The sequence below is a fragment of the Xylocopa sonorina genome, unplaced genomic scaffold, assembly GCF_050948175.1.
Source record: "Xylocopa sonorina isolate GNS202 unplaced genomic scaffold, iyXylSono1_principal scaffold0014, whole genome shotgun sequence".
NCBI classification, from domain to species: Eukaryota; Metazoa; Arthropoda; class Insecta; order Hymenoptera; family Apidae; genus Xylocopa; species Xylocopa sonorina.
Window position 1 is genome coordinate 4,956,641 of NW_027490090.1, and position 11,788 is coordinate 4,968,428.

The window sequence follows — 11,788 nt, forward strand, 5'->3', positions numbered from 1 at the left end:
TGTATTCTTTGTTTTCCTTTTGCAATTCTTGAACCATCGATCGCAATTTTTGATTCACTGTTGTTTTTGAATCCGAGGTTGGCTTCTGGTTGGTTCGTTCCATTTTGTTTAATTTCGGCATCGCTGCTATTGCGTCTTTTTTCTTTTTTAATCATTTTCTTTCCTTGATCTTCTTGATCATTTGTTTTGCGCTTCTTTTTGCCTCTGTATCATCAAGGAACTCTTTAAATTCCTTTAAGTCTTCACCATGCTACGTGTTAACTTTATACGTTGACTGTGCTTCATTCACTTCCATCAAAGTTTCCGACATGTCATTTTTTAATACTTCACATTTATTGTTTCACATTTTAAAGTGAAGCAACAGATGCCGCCCTTGTGGTCTAAAGCTGTCAACCAGTTGTTTGTCGTGCGTTGTCTCCTTGTGCGCACTTGTAATGTTCTCCTGGTTTCGAGTGGATTACGACAGGACGCCAATCCTTTTTAGTCAGGTACAAGACAACGCGAAGAAATAAAATTAGTGCACACTCGCTGGCGTCACTTTTTGTTGTGGACGCAGCGTATGCTTCTAACCCCTTTTCGCCCTTCTATTGATAAAACAGAGCAAATCGGAGAGAAAGTAGAACACAGAACGGGTAAAAAAGTAAGAAGGGGCAAGAAAAAAATGGTGTAAGCCAACAACGTGTGGAGTTCCCAAGCAGTCACCCATTTAAGTATTATTCACGCCCAACGCAACTTAACTTCGGTGATCGAACGAGAATCGGTGAGTTATGTGTAGTATGATCGTTGATAACGAACCTAACCTAACCTAACCTTTTTTCTTTTTTTTATGTGAGGAAATCCATCATGGATACCGCGGAGCCCTGGAGGTGGGGGGGGGGGGAGGGGACTCCGGGGTTCTGCCGGACTTCTAGCGGCTAAAATCCCACGGTGGCCACCATTGGCGCTTCTGGGAGGGAACCGGGATCTCTAAATGAGCGCTACCGTTTCCCTCCCAGCGCCAAGACTCCCATGTTGCACTTGTACAATGCCAAGTGCAGCATGAGGGTCTCCTTCTCATGGAGATTTATCTCCGCGGCGATTCCAGGGCCACACCAGAGTCGCCGTCACCACGAGGGAAGTTGCGTGCAAGACCATGATGGGGTATGGTCTGCAACTTCCTCCATACTACTACCATCGCAACATCGCGATGGTAGATTGTCCATCACCCCTTGTTACAAGGTGACAAAGCGTGTTGGAGGGGCTTATGGAGGCCCCTCCAACCGTTAAGGTGGACGGCGATTGCGCCGTCGACGCCGAGAGGGGTCTACACGTTCGCGTACCCTCTCGGCGACCTCCTTAATCTTGATGACGGCCTCACAATAGGCCGTCATTGCCCGCCAGAATCTCTGATCCTGTGCCATCCGCTTAATGACGGATGGCAGGGGCAAATCGTGGCCTATAACTGCCTAAAGATCACGACGCAACATTTCTCAGGCTGGACAGCACTCCAGCGTGTGTTGCGCCGTGTCTCCGAGACCGTCACAATGGTGACAAATCCCCGTGACCTCCCTGCTGATTCGACGCAGGTACTCACCGAAGCATCCATGCCCGGTGAGCACCTGCGTGGTCCGGACGGTAAGTCGGCCATTGCTGCGGCCTACCCATCTTGACAAGACAGGCAAAGCCGCCCCGACGGTCCTGTGACTTCCGTGGCGGGAGTTGAGTAGTTCCCGCCACGTATTCAAAACAGAACGCCGAACTTGAAACCTGATCGCCTCTCTCAGCAACTCTGGCGGGTCAGAGTCATCCTGGCAACCGCGTAACTGTCTATAAACATAGGCATCAGCAGTCGCTAGGAGCTCTAACGGTGGTAGCCGTGCCAGAGCTGTCGCCGCCTCGTAGGACACCGTGCGGTACCCTCGGGTGACTCTGATGTTCAGTCGCCGCCAAACACTGCAACAATTGCTTGCTGCGACTACTGACCATCAGGTCATCCGACCACACAGAGTCCCTGTACAGGACAATACTCTGCACGATGCTCGCGTAGTAGCGGCGGACCCTCCCGTCAGGATCCCCTAAGTTGGACAAAAGACGACCAAGACCGAGATCCCCTCTGCCACCTGGATGCCGACATTACCTATCTGGATCAGAGTTCGGGCCAGTGGTTGTCTTTCACAAGAACGGAGGCAATGGCTGTGATCGAGAAACCACATAGCCTCCGTCTTACGAGGGGACAATTCTAGGCCCAGACTCCGGACCCTGGAGGCCACGAGGGTCAATCCCACCTCGACGCATCGGACGATACTCCCCGGTGTGTTTCTACAGGCTATGAGCATCGTATTGTCCGCGTAGCAGACGATGCTGACGTCTGTGAGGAGGAGGATACGCAGAGCCTTGTCATACCCCAGGTTCCATAACAATGTTCCTAAAACGGACTCATGAGGTATGCCGCTGCTAATCTCCCTTGGATGGTAAACAACATACCAACCCATGTACTCAATACACCTGCCACGCAGATACGACCCGATCGCCAACCGCAGGTACATGGGGACTCAATGAGTCTCGAGTTCCCCGCCGATGGCCTCTCAGGAGAGGGTATTAAAAGCATTATTAATATCCAAGAAAATAGCTAATGCTAACGCTCTACTGGAAGTGGCCGAGTCCGTGATGGAGCGGACACGATCGATTGCGCCGATCGTGGACCGCCCCCCCCCCCCCTTGAAGCCGTATTGGCACTCGAGCAGATCGGGTCCATCATGCGACAGGTGCCTGAAGAGGCGGGAAGCTACGATGCGCTCAAAGAGTTTCCCCACCTCATTCAGAAGCACAATAGGCCGGTATGCGGAGGGAGACTCCGCGTCCCGGCCCTCCTTCCTAAGGAGTACCAGGCGTCCAACACGCCACCAAAGTGGGAAGGTCCCCGTCCTCGAGGCGGCTGTAAAAAGCCGCCATCAGGGCCCGGTGCCCGGATCAGTCACACTGGTCCACCTGCCCTGGAAAGGTGGCCGGTGCGTCTCCAGATGGGAATAATGCACCGACCACCCTCCCGAGGAGCTGGGAGTCCATCGTTTCCGTTATTGGAGGCGCCCATGTTCGAATCTTGTTTACAGCAAACTTATATGGGCGGCTCCATGGATCCCGATTCAGGGAACGGAGAAGTCCGTCCCAAGCATCAGCTTTGGCTCTCCCGATGGTCTGCTGCAGCTGAACCGTCAAATGGCGATATTCAGCATACTGCAGTGCTGTTCGTGCCCCGTCACGATGTCTCCGCCGGCGAGACCTCACGTACTGACGTCGGGCCACAGGGCAGTTTTTCTGCAATTCTCTTTCTGTTCTCTCTTTCTGACCACCTGTTCGCGGGCCGCCAAGACGGGGGCCTAGCACGAGGCATGACGGTATCACATACCGCCACCATGAAACCAACACCTGCCATCAGGGTGTCCTCATCTAAGGCCTTCACTGCCCATCTACGCTGTTGTTGTTGGTGAGGGTACGGGCGGTTTGGGGTTGAGACGGAAACCTCTATCCGAATGTACCAATGATCGTATAGGGTCTCTGTCTGCTCGTCAACGAGCCACCCCGTAACTCGGCGCGCGGCATCAGGGGAAGCCCATGAAAGATCCAGGGAACTTTCTCCCGGGTACCGCACGCACGTACTGGTCGACTCCCGGTTAAGCAACCGGAGGTCCAGGCCAGCAGCAGAATACAGCACCGCACTGACCCTCGCGTCCGTCCTGGGGGAACCCCATGCAGTCGCATAAGCGTTAAAGTCCACCAGGACGAGGACTGAACGTGCTGCGTGCGATCACACGATAGTCTGCAGCCCGTCCAGAATCTAATCAAAGGCCGCGAGGGGCCAATGAGGCGGTGCATATACCCCCACTAACAAAATCTCTGCCCAGCTGACGGCCACGTATGCCGTCCCCGAAGCTACGGGTGTATAGGGCATCACTGTTGTTTCCGACCCAGGGCGAGCGGTAGAGTACAACATATGGCTCGGCAATCATGGCTACATCAACCATGCCCGCCGCCAGTGCCTCGACTATTAGGTCGTGGGCACGGCGGGCGTGATTGATGTTCGCGTGTAGGACTCGAGCATGACTGAAGACTAGTCCATCACCGTAGCCTCCCCCTGACCCCCTCCCCCCATCAGCGCCGTTGCAAACAACGCGACGCTTCCTTCTATGGGGGGGGGGGGGGGGGGCTGATGTCACCCCTTCTCCATTTCCATCACAGTAACCTCCTTGGAGGTGGTGCTTTCCCTCCTTGGAGGAGCTTCGACGGCGACCTGTCTTGTCCTCCGGGTGAGCGACCTTCACTGCGGCTCTCCCAACCGATGGTTGGGCGGCCTCCCCGCATCTGACATACAATGCAGTGGGCTGCGGCCACCGAACATTGTCACGCCTGGTGGTGGGAAGCACCGCACTTATAGCAGCGGTCCCCCGGTCCACCGCAGCAGTGCATCCCTGCCTTACATGCCTTCTTTCGAGGCAGCGATAGCACTGCTGTGGACGGGCCGGGAGAGTCATAACCCTTACTTCGGACCACCTAACCCTCAATCGCCTTGCTGCCGCAACTTTGCGTGCGGCGGTAACAGGGCATTGCACCCGGAGGGTGCCGAGTCCAAACGGTGAAGAACTTATAACACCCGTTCTCACCTCGCCGACCCAACACCTTCCTGGCGCCACCAAAGCTTCAGCCACCTTCAAAGTGGTGACCGACTCATCCAGTCCACTGACCCGAGGGTCACCGCGCTTCTGCGGACAGGTGACCTTGACAGAAAAGTCTGTCAAGGCCCCTGCCAGCTTGCCCGCCAATAATTCGGCCTTACCAACCTTATCCGCCCCGGGGATTTGCAATAGGAGTACTCCGGTTTCGCCGCGTCTTGATATCACCGAGGCTATCCCCAATTCCTGTAGGTTAATGCGTTGCCTAGCAGCGCACATTACCTCTAGACACATGCCACTACTAGGAAGTAGCGTCAGCACCACCGCTGCAGCACGGGGTGCACGCCCCAGTTGCTGTCTCACGGACGGCCGAGGACCTTGTTACCAGGGCCTCGAGCCGCCTGAGTAGGGGGCCAAGTTGGCTGTTTAGCCATCTGGCGGGCCCTACGCTTGACCACCTGGGCCCACGGCCCCTCCTTTGCTCCTCCCTTCGTGGGAAGGATCGCACGGTGGGAGTGGCGCACCTCGCACGACCGCTCGGCCTTTATCGGCCGGGGATGACTCCTCATAGGAGGAAGTGGCTGCTTCGGGGGGGGGGGGGGAGGCAACTCCCTCCCCTTGTCAGTTTCCTTTTTCTTCTTCCTCTTCTTCCCACCCCCTCTGCCAGCGAAGGGGATTGTGGGTGGGGAGGATGGGCATGAGGAGCAGACCCCATAAGGGGCTGCAACTCCTGACGCAATGCCATTACCTTTACCTCGATCAATCTCACCAACTTGGAGCTTATTCTCTCCATGTTGGAGCTCCCGGGTCCCCGCGCATCACCCCTAATCGTGAAAGAGGCATCCCCAGTACCGGAATTGGTATCCTCTCCAATTCCGAGATACGCGCTGTTAGCGCGTCCTTCTCCGCTTCTAAGGCGGAGATACGCGTCGATAGACCCTCCGTGGTCTTTTCCTCCCCTAATACGGAAAGCGGGCGGGGGGTTCTCGCCACTGCTGTGCCTTTTGAAAAAGGGCAGGCAGCTGGCATAAGTCCTCCCACTACCTACGAATAAAGCCGCCCTTAACATTGGTGGATCTCGCCGCGATTCACTTTATGTCATTGGCGGCTATATAGTCCCTTCGGTCAAGAGCCATCATATCTACGTCCCTAAACCACCGGCCATAGTCGTCCACCTCGGGGATAGTTTTGGCCGACTTGCCTGGGGATTGGGGGGGGGGGGGGGGGGCTTCTCCGGGTTGTGGCTGCATAACTCAGACTCCTGTTTCAGCTTGAGTCTCGCCTCTTCGAGCCCGAGGAGGTGCTTTTTCGCCTTCCTCCGTAGTATGGGTGCGACCTCTCCTCTCCCGATGCTCCCCAAGTAGTTTTAGGAAATTGCGGAGCGTGTCGGCGGGGGGAGTGATAGGTCTCCGCGGAGTCGCTACCTTCCCCCTCCCGTCCTGACAAAGCAGACGGTGATCCAACGAATACCGACGAGGCCCGAGATCGGATGGGATCGCTGGTGTCCACCTCTCCCACGTCCAAGAGGCGCTAATTCCTCTGCCTGGGATGAGGGTCGTATGCTGCTTCTTTGCGCCTCAGCGGTGAACCGAAGCAGAGATATAGATACCACCTCTTTTTGCATCACCTCCGGAAGCGCTCTCGGGGCTCCGTCCTCCTCCTTCTCCTCCTCTTCCCCCCCCCCCTTCCTCCCCAGATTCGCAATAAAGGATTCCATGTAAACATAGAGGTAACCTAACCTTTTTTTTTAACGTGGGGAAATCCTCATGGATCCCCAGGAGCTAGGGAACTTTGGGGGTATGTCGGACACTTACCAGCTAAAACTCCACGGTGACCGTCCTCGGCGCTGCTGGAAGGAGACTGGGAACTCTGGATGAACACGTCCGCGCCCCGCCCCCCTGCGCCGGGATCCTCCATGGTGACTGGGAGAACCCCCTTCCCGGAGGGGCGTGTGGCCGTCGGGACATACTTCCCCGTCCGGGGAATGAGCGATAGTTGGGTCACGCAGCCACCGCTTTCATCCCGGGGGACGCGTGCAATGATCGGTATGATCCCCCAATCGTACCGACCGCGCCCCCCGGACGACGCCCGTGCAAAGACGTGGGGCACGACCAAATGGTCCACCCCGCATGGGCGTTGTCGACGCCTCGGGCCAGGCTTGGCCCGGAGTGACTGGATGCCTCGGGTGCGTCAGACCCGATACCACGACCCGACAAATGCCGAGTCGTGGCCCCTGAGGCGGACTTCCAGAGGGCCTGGAAGACTGCGTCGAAGTTATCGTCTTTCACTGCAGATGATATGTGTTTCCCTATTTCCATGAGCAACACCCCGATCGACTCCTTATTTTGATGTTGGTCGAAGCCGCCCTGATCTAGGGGCACTTTACATAGGAACTTGTTCCTTATTGTCCCAATTAAGACGAAGTCAATGCATTCGTTTCCATCCTCGTCAGCAAAAGTGCACTAAGTGGTGATCCATATAGACCTACCTCTAGATAACAGGAGACGTAATTCATTTTTCAATTTACTTCGTTCTCAGTCTTAACGACGAGCTGAATTTTACCTATAAGCTCAATTTCTATTTGATCATCTGTGTTATAGTAGCCGTCAACTCATTTACCTCTGGCTCGCTATCTTCCTTCCCTCTACTTCTACCTTTAAGGTTTGACCCGTCCCAGACTTGCCCTCCACTTGCAGCTTTTCACCCACTCATGTATGGACGGAATCCGCTTCGGTATTTTCAATTCTGTGTCCATGAATATTCGAACTTCCGCCTCGAACAGGGACATGTATTCTTGTTCTTCCAGGAGCCCTCCAAGTGTAAGCTCTTCTTCGAGCTAGGCGTACGCTTTGGGAAACATGTCACCGGAATCCCTATACAGTGGGAAGGCGTACCCCAATCCTCAATAACAGAATTCATGCCAATAGGGGCTGATGTTCGCTCCCCCCCCCCCTTTTTGTACAATCCTGTTTCTTTCTTCAGAAGGACTTGAACCCCGTGGCGGCATGCGTCCGGAATTTCTCACTTCGTGCGTCTGACCCTGTTCAAAATCGCTTCTCCCACTCATGGGAAAGCGGTACAGTATATGAGGTGATTGTGGTCCTCCATCACCCCTGGGCCTGACGAGCACCCTAGGCATTCTGAGCGATGGTTGGTTTTCACTGCTGGAAACTCATTATACTCAAGCCCCCACCCTTGAAGACCACATCCACAGTCTAACTCTGGTCCGAACTACTTCCGTAATTTTTCTTTCGCTTGCTCCCTCATCAACTCGAACCGGGCGGGAGACAATTGTTCTTCTGGTATTATCCACCTCGTTCCACTCCACTCTTTAGAATCTATCGACTCTAGTGCTGAAATGCCGCAAGTGCATCCCGTAAGTCTCTCCTGCCATGCTCCTCTAGTACTTCTAGTCGGGTTGGCACCTGCGTGATCTCAGCTATCGCTTTGGCACCGCGAGCCTCTTCCTTCCTCTCCAAAAGATTCCGACCCCTTTTCCGTTGTTACCCTCTGCCAAAGCTGGATCCTTCTCCCACCCTAAGGAACTGGCGTCCTCGTTGTCCCTGATGAACCTGAAGTCCGCTGTACATGCAGCCTTCAACTCCTCTATTTCCCGGCTTAATCTAGCAATCTCGGCCTGGAACTCCGCGCCTGGCGCTATTCGACCCCCGTTTTCGTTTCCTTTCTCCCCGCGTTCCACGAAGAGTGACGGGTCAAGCCCGTCTGATCGGTCAATGTAGTGTAGCTGAAGGCTGGTAGCTTTCTCGTCTCTGTCGCCCCTCAATAATGGAACTGTACCTATTCGAGAACTGACTACTAGTGACCACGTTCGCAGTTCCGCCAGGTATGATCAGCGTTTTTAAACTATCCGTTCGATAATCCTTAACACGGATGGCAGCTCTCCACCATGTGTTAGGTGGGGGTTCAGTACTGCCATGGTCGTCTTATCCTCTGGCTCGCGCTAATCTTCTTCCGTAGGAGTAGTCGACTATCCAACTCACTCTGTCAATATATGTGTTGTGGGGGTGACTCTTGTAGCGAAGTCTCCAGTTGTGATCCTCGTCTACCGTCACATCTATTCGCATTACTGCCATATCGAGGGTGGAATCGTCCTCGCCCTGACCAAATTGTGCGTAGTAGCGGTTCGTCCAACTGGCCTGTATTGTATCACATACATGAGGCTCTGCCCCCGGTCTCCCACTGCCCTGGATGCACGTCTTAAGTGGCGCCTACGCTCCAATCTGTTCAATCCGCTCGCTCGACATTGAGCCATTACTTGGGTGGGGTTTTCTACGTTGAAGGTGTCAAAATAGGCAAACCCTGTAGCCACGGCTAGCGACGCCAGATACTCCATTCTCCCACGCGTATTATGGTGTACCTGTGCGCCTTACTACGTTTTGCCACGCGTTGGTCAAGGCCGTTTACGGCTACCATGCCCCCATATGATGGGTAGCTGTTATCATTGATGCCAAGTCCTAGGGTAAGATTCATTTCTTCCAGAACGGACGCGGGAGCACCATAATACTCGATTGGACCCCCTCCTTCCGCCCACTTGCAAGTCTGCCCCCCCCCAACCCTTCTCAATCCGTATTCCAATACGTCAGCTGTCACAAAAATGCCCGTATAGTGCCAGTCACCCGACATTCTTCTAGAGACTACACGTCTGCCTGGAAACTCCTGCTCCGTCTACGCGTAAGCAACGCCAGCAGGCTGAGTAATGGCTCAGCGTAGATCATCATACATGTCCACTTTCATCGCCATTCTCCTATAGTCGGCGCCACCGTCTGTTACTGCTCGCTCAATTACAGGCGCTAACAGTGTCCTTCCCTGTGTCTGTCACGCCGGAGCTTGTTCCCGCCGTTCAGTGAGTCACTGGGCCGGGATTGTTGATCCTGGCTCAAGCCCGCCCCGTTACTTAGCTTTTGGTGCAAGGTCCCAGCGTTTATATACGTTTGGTCGGACCTGTCAGGGCTCCGAGCCCAATACACGACGGAGTTGTGCAGCAAAGCGTGATGTGCTGCCCCCCGACGTATAGACACGACGTATGCAAACGCGTACGCTGCACGTTCTTCATCCTCAACCGACAATTCGGTCATCTTTACAGTGACTTTTTTTGTACTAACAGGAACGGATCTTGGCTGCCATCCCGATTGTCTCCCTGCTCTATTCGCTCCTCAAAATCGTTTAATTCCTCTTCAGCCAAAGTGAAGGATTATTGTTGGCCCATAGATCGATGCGCTATGGGCGCTTCCTCTTTTGTGGTCAACCTATCTATCCCGTATGATTTGGTCTCCCAACCCCTCATGGTTTTCTCCCCTATCCTCAGCTTTTTGAGGGCTTGGGCCACAGCGGCCGCCCACTTCCTGTTAGACCTCCCATCTCTAGAACGTCCATCATCCTATCAGGGTCATCCTTGATTTGGGTTACGATTTGCGCAGCCCTGATACTCAAGCGCTTACCTTTCCTGAGGCTTTGTTTCTTCCCTCCTGCTTTTCCCTTCTCGTCAGTAAAGAATCCATTCACATGGGGGCCGTTGCCTTTGACCCCTTCCCGAACGTGTCCGAAAATGTCTCGTCTTCTTGCGTTGCCGCAAGCCGTACAGCCCGGTCCACCCAGATGGTAGACTGTCTTCGATTGCTGATTCTTGAGCGTACGGGGACAGCCGCGTTTATAGCCACCCAACTAACCAGTTTACCAAATTCTGTAGTTTGCTGATTAGTTTCTTCACAAGCATGCGTCAATAAGTTGTCCGCATAGGACCCTTCCAGCTTTGGCTCCGGGCTGCTCTCTGTCCCTGTTGCAAGACGGCTCTGAGGAATTTGCTTTCCTCGTGCTCCCAGCTTCCCATTCTTCACGGCTGCTCGCCCCAGCTCGCAGGCTTTACCGTATTGTTCATCGGCTGTGGGTTTGGTGAGACCTGACGGCATGTGTCTAGGAAAAAGTTTCGGGTGACTGCCCCTACCCTCGGATGACATTCCTCCTCATCACTACTTGCTTCACTGCCGTCCCAGTTGGCATCAGGGAGTTCTTCAAGCTGACGTTTAAGTACCGAGTCCATCAGAAACGATTCCTCAGGATCGCCGGGTACGAAAAAATCATTTAATCCTCACAGCTTCCTCTATTACGTTTTCAGTAAGATACTCGCAATAGATTAAAGAATGCTAGTTAATCTCACTCCTTAACTGAGCGCCTGCTCTTCGGAGCGCTCTTCGACGCTAATACCTAGCTACTCAACAGTACTGTCCTTCTACTAGGCTCGCAGAAGTGAAGTACCAGTGAAGGTGTCTAAATATGTGATGGACGCTAAACACCCGCTTGGAAAAATCCTTTGACGCTTTCTTCACAGAGTGGTGGAGTCTGATTACAGATCTCCACTGCCCCAACCTAACTTAACCTTTTTTTATCTATTTGAAAGGATTAAATCCTAATAACATCCAATCTAACTTAAAGGAGTGCTGACGTTATGGTAATTGCTGATTTCAGCCCCCCGTTGCGAGGACAGTGGAGGGTGAAAAAAAAAAGAATCTTATGCTTAGCGTCACTGCATACCACTTCTTCTTTTATGATTGCTTCAATTTATATATTTCTACATATATATATATATTCTTTTTTTCGCTTTTAATATGTGTTTTGACTTTAAACACTTCCTAATTATGCTTTGCTTTAATTTAAACTTTGTGTGTATCTTATTATCTACATTATTTTGTATTTGCTTAATTATTTACATTATTTAATTATTTATATGCTCATCTATAGCCTTGTCCCCTATTTCTTGACAGGTACTTTTATGCGCTTCCAAATAACTAACTCTATATTTAGAAATAAAAAGAAAACAAAAGAACACTAATAAGAATGGAGAAAATTTTTATTTTTTGTTCCTATTTTAAGTTTATTAACAAATATTCCTAATTTAATTGATTTTACGTGATAATTTCCTGCATGTACCAAAGTATTAATTGGTGAACCGTCTATATTTTATATAGTTTATGTCTTGTGTTCTTATATCTGTTGTTTGCTATATATCTAGTCATAATTCATGTCTGACAAGATGGCGGCTACTGGTGGCACATGGTTGTACTATTACAAATTTTATCATAATATCACCGGAGTAAGAGCAATTTTCTCTCTTTTAGGTGTCTAAA

General features: G+C 52.5%; 1 pseudogene; it reads right to left on the minus strand.

The window, feature by feature from the left end:
* Positions 1 to 669: 669 nt before the first annotated feature.
* LOC143432034 (5S ribosomal RNA) lies at positions 670 to 788 on the minus strand (annotated as a pseudogene).
* Positions 789 to 11,788: the final 11,000 nt, after the last annotated feature.